This window comes from Triticum aestivum, chromosome 2A, assembly GCF_018294505.1.
Source record: "Triticum aestivum cultivar Chinese Spring chromosome 2A, IWGSC CS RefSeq v2.1, whole genome shotgun sequence".
NCBI lineage: Eukaryota > Viridiplantae > Streptophyta > Magnoliopsida > Poales > Poaceae > Triticum > Triticum aestivum.
In genome coordinates, this window is record NC_057797.1 from 489,932,402 (window position 1) to 489,938,147 (window position 5,746).

Below are 5,746 nucleotides of genomic sequence, written 5' to 3' on the forward strand. Positions count from 1 at the left end.
TCTATCGCTTTTATTTCTTCACCATCACAAGTTCGTACAAAGCTTATTTTCCCTTACAATAAAAGATCATACATATTTAAGAGCACTTTTATTGCTTTTGCATTAATGACAACTTACTTGAAGGATCTTATTCAATCCATAGGTAGATATAGTGGACTCTCATGACATGAAAGTAGGTTTAAGGGTTTTTGAATGCACAGTTAGTATCTCTACTTATGGCGAGATTTTGCCTAGCAAAAGCTAGTGAGCAAGCACCACATGTTAGAGGATCCATGACAATATAACTTCTATGTGAATATAAGAAAACATAACTCATTATGTTGTCTTCCTTGTCCAACGTCAACTATTTGACATAGAATATTTAATTTCTTTATTACTTCTCATGAATTGCAACAATGACCAATGCTATGTTTGTTAACTTTCAACAAATTTCATCAATTATACTTCTTTTATGTGAAGTCATCACTCCCCATGGGATTAGTATATGATCTTTTTTATCTCTAAGATCGAAATAAGAAAGCAAAACAACTCGACTCAACTACTCTTTATTATATGATCTCACACTTGATTACATAGATAGATCACTAAACAAGCACTCGAAAATAGATCAAACTAAAACTTTATTCTTCTAAATCACGATATAACTGAGGATCGAACTAGAATAGATAATGATGATAAAAGTGATGGTGATACGATACCAGGGGACCTCCCCCAAGCTTGGCACAAGCCAAGGGTGGTGCCCATAGCCGTGTACTCAAGTCTCCTTCTTTGGTGATGGTGATGGTGGGGAATTGGTGGGATTGTCCTCTGGCTTCCAAGGCATAGGCTCTCCATAATAAAATATGAGCGTTTTTGGAGTCCTGAAATTTGCAGCCGAACTCATACCTTTAAACCTGGCTTCATACTCAAAATTTTGGTTTTGTAAGTCATAAACTTGGGCCTGAAAGTAATCAATCCAGTAACTGAGCTTAAAGATGACGTCCTAATATCCTTGATGTCCACCTTGTGCTCGCAGATGAGTTCCATGATCATGGAGTTGTTAGCATTGATTCCACGCTCCACCATCCCTTGACACTTGAAGATCTCTTGTTCCACCGCTTCAAGCCTGGGCTTCTCGCTTTTGGTCTTCATAGGACCTTGAACGTCCCAGGTGTGAAGCAACCCCTCATGCATCTCAATGGCTTGAGGGTGTTTCATCACCTCTGAAAGGTAGGGGTTGATGACCTTCTCACAGAACTTGTCCTTGGATGAGCTTGGAGACGCTGTGGCGATCTAAATATGGCAGAAAAATAGTCTGAAATAAGAAGAAAGGAGAAACATGCGATACAATGGTCAAAAAATCTGGGAGTATATATAATGATTTTTTTTGTGTAGGGCAGGTAATATGGAAGAAAAATGGAGTCGGGAAACTCCACGAGGGAGCCACAAGCTCGAGAGGGAAAATAAGCCAGTTGTTGTTTTATTGCTTGTTTTTACTTCGCAGCAAATCAATACCAAATGCAGCAAAACTTCTTGGAGAATTTTTCTGGGCCAGAAGACACAGTGGGACAAAAAAGTACCAGAGGGATGCCCCAAGGGGGCACAATGCACCTGGGCGCGCCTGGTGGGTTGTGCCCACCTCGGTGGCCTCCTGCACCGCCTCTTTGCTCTATAAATACCCCAATGTTCCACAAACCCTACGGGAGTTGACGAAAATCAATTCCGGCCGCCGCAAGTTACAGAAACCACAGATCCAATCTAGACACCATCACGGAGGGGTTCATCATCCTCATTGGTGCCTCTCCAATGATGCGTGAGTAGTTCATTGTAGACCTACGGGTCTGTAGTTAGTAGCTAGACGGCTTCCTCTCTCTCTCTCTCTTGATTCTCAATACAGTGCTCTCTTGGAGATCTATTTGATGTAACTCTTTTTGCGGTGTGTTTGTTGGGATCTGATGAACTTTGAGTTTATGATCAAATCTATGTTTTTATCCATGAAAGTTATATGAGTCTTTTGATCTCTTATATGCATGAATACTTATAGCCTCGTATTTCTTTGTTGAATCTTTGGTTTAGTTAGGACGACTGGATCGATTTTTCTTGCCATGGGAAGAGGTGCTTTGTGATGGGTTTGATCTTACGGTGCTCGATCCTAGTGACAGAAAGGGGAAACGACACGCATGTATCGCTGCTATTAAGGATAACAAGATGGGTTATATTCCTATATGAGTAGATCTTCTCTACATCATGTCATCGTTCTTATTGCATTACTATTTTTCTCCGTGAACATAATACACTAGATGCATGCTGGATAGCGATCGATGTGTGGAGTAATAGTAGTACATGCATGCAGGAGTCGGTCTACAAATCTTGGACGTGATGCCTATATAATGATCATTGCCTGGATATCGTCATAATTATTTGAAGTTTTATCAATTTCCCAACAGTAATTTGTTTACCCGTTGTATGCAATTTTTCTCGAGAGAAGGCACTAGTGAAATCTACAGCCCCCGGGTCTCTTCTTTATCATATTTGCCTTCGAGATATATTTTTATTTGCTTTTATTTTCAGGTCTATTAATCCAAAAACACAAAAATACCTTGCTGCAATTTATTATTATTTATTTTATCTCGCGTTTCCGCGAGATCTATTTATCCAATCTACTACAATTTTACCTATCTTTTTACCGGGAGGGATTGACAACCCCTCTTTACGTCGGGTTGCAAGAATTTTTTCTTTGTGTGCAGGTACCGTTCACGTAGTGTTGCATGGTTCTCCTACTGGTTCGATAACCTTGGTCTCATCACTGGGGGAAATACCTATTGTAGTTGTGTTGCATCATTGAAGAAAATATGCCCTAGAGGCAATAATAAAGTTGTTATTTATATTTCCTTATATCATGATAAATGTTTATTATTCATGCTAGAATTGTATTAACCAGAAACTTGATACATGTGTGAATACATAGACAAAACAAAGTGTCCCTAGTATGCCTCTACTAGACTAGCTCGTTAATCAAAGATGGTTAAGTTTCCTAACCATAGACATGTGTTGTCATTTGATGAACGGGGTCACATCATTAGAAGAATGATGTGACGGATAAGACCCATCCATTAGCTTAGCATAATGATCGTTAAGTTTTATTGCTATTGTTTTCTTCATGACTTATACATATTCCTTTGACAGTGGGATTATGCAACTCCTGAATACCAGAGGAATACCTTTTGTGCTATCAAACGTCACAACATAACTGGATGATCATAAATATGTTCTACAGGTATCTCCGAAGGTGTTTGTTGGGTTGGCATAGATCAAGATTAGGATTTGTCACTCCAAGTATCGGAGAGGTACCTCTGGGCCCTCTCGGTAATGCACATCATGATAAGCTTGGCAAGCAATGTGACTAATGAGTTTGTTACAAGATGATGCATTACGGAATGAGTAAAGAGACTTGCCGGTAATGAGATTGAACAAAGTATAAAGATACCGTCGATCGAATCTCGGGCAAGTAACATAACGATGACAAAGTGAATGACGTATGTTGTCATTGCGGTTTGATCGATAAAGACCTTTGTAGAATACGTGGGAACCAATATGAGCATCCAGGTTCCGCTATTGGTTATTGACCGGAGATGTGTCTCCGTCATGTCTACATAGTTCTCGAACCCGTAGGGCCCGCACGCTTAACGTTCGATGACGATTTGTATTATGAGTTATGTGTTTTGGTGACCGAAGATTGTTCAGAGTCCCGGATGAGATCTCAGACATGACGAGGAGTCTTGAAATGGTCGAGAGGTAAGGATTGATATATTGGATGATGGTATTCGGATATCGGAAGTGTTTCGGAATGTATCGGGTACGTCAGAGTACCGGGGGGTTACCGGAACCCCCCGAGGGAAGATATGGGCCCTATGGGCCATAGGAGGGACGCAAGGCAGCCCATAAGGGTGGCACCCCCCCAAGGGAGGAGTCCGAATTGGACTAGGGGAGGGAGCGCGGCCCCCCTTTCCTTCTCCTTCTACCTCTCCTCCCTCATTTCCCCCTCCGATAAAAGGAAGGGGGCCGAATTGGACTAGGAGTCCAAGTGGGACTCCCCCCACTTGGCGCGCCCCTAGGCCGGCCTCCTCCCCTCTCCCTCCTTTATATACTGGGGCGGGGGCACCTCTAAGGCACATCGATTGTTCTTAGCCGTGTGCGGTGCCCCCCTCCATCGTTTACTCCTTCGGTCATATTGTCGTAGTGCTTAGGCGAAGCCCTGCGCGGATCACTTCACCATTGATACATCTCCAACGTATCAATAATTTATGAAGTATTCATGCCATGTTTACAATAGTTTTATATGATTTTGGTATGATTTGATTAGAACTAACCCAGACTGACGCTGTTTTTAGCAAAACTACCGTGGTGTTGTTTTGGTGCAGAAATAAAAGTTCTCGGAATGCGATGAAAATCAACGGAGAATTTTTCTGGAAAATATAAAAAATACTGGAACAAAAATCTACCGAAGGGAAGTCCCGCGGGCCCCACTAGGGTAGGGGCGCGCCCACCCCCCTGGGCGCGCTCTTGTGCCTCGTGGACTTCCCGTGGGGCCCCCTGACTTGTTCTCGACGCCAACCTCTCCTATAAATACCCAAACCTCTAGAAATTAACCTAGATCGGAAGTTCCGCCGCCGCAAGCCTCTCTAGCCACGAGAAATCAATCTAGCCCCTCTCTGGCACCCTGCCGGAGGGGGCCATCATCTCCGGAGGGCATGGAGGAGGATCCCGGAGGGGCCATAATCACCACGAAGGCCAAGGACCAGAGGGGGAACCTCTCCCCATCCAGGGGGTGGCCATGCAGGAGGAAGCACAAGGGGGAGAACCTCTCCTCCTCTCTCTCGGTGGCGCCGGAGTGCCATCGGGAGGGGAATCATCGCCGCGGTGATCGTCTTCATCAACATCACCATCCTCATCTCTTTTACGCGGTCCACTCTCCCGCACCCCGCTCTAATCCCTACTTGAAGATGGTGCCTTATGCCACATATTATGATCCAATGATGTGTTGCCATGCTATGATGTTTTGAGTAGATATTGTAACACCCCGGATATGACTTTCCCAATTTGTACTACAACTCTTGTCGTTTCCGGCGTTAAGTTATTTTATTTTCTCGGGTTCGGGTCTTTGTCTCCGTGTGTTGTTGTCGTTGTCATGCATCTCATATCATGTCATCATGCGCATTGCATTTGCATACGTGTTCATCTCATGCATTCGAGCTTTTTCCCCGTTGTCCGTTTTGCATTCCGGCGCTTCGTTCTCCTCCGGTGGTCTTTTCTACCTTTCTTTCATGTGTGGGGATTAAACATTTTCGGATTGGACCGAGACTTACCAAGCGGCCTTGGTTTACTACCGGTAGACCGCCTGTCAAGTTTCGTGCCATTTGGACTTCGTTTGATACTCCAACGGTTAACCGAAGGACCGAAAAGGTCTCGTGTGTGTTGCAGCCCAACACCCCTCCATTTTGGCCCAAAACCCACCAAAACCTTCTCCATCATCTAGATCGTTCGATCACGATTGCGTGGCCGAAAACCGCACCTCATTTGGACTCTCCTAGCTCCCTCTATGCCTATAAATAGGTCCTCCTCGAAAACAATCCGGATCCCCCTCGTCCAAAACCCTAAAAAATCGTCTTCGCGCCGGCCGGACACGTCCGTCTGGGCCGGACGCTTCCGCCGCCGCCAACCGGGAGCTTCCACGTGGCGCCCCCCGGACCACTTCATCGCCCCGCGC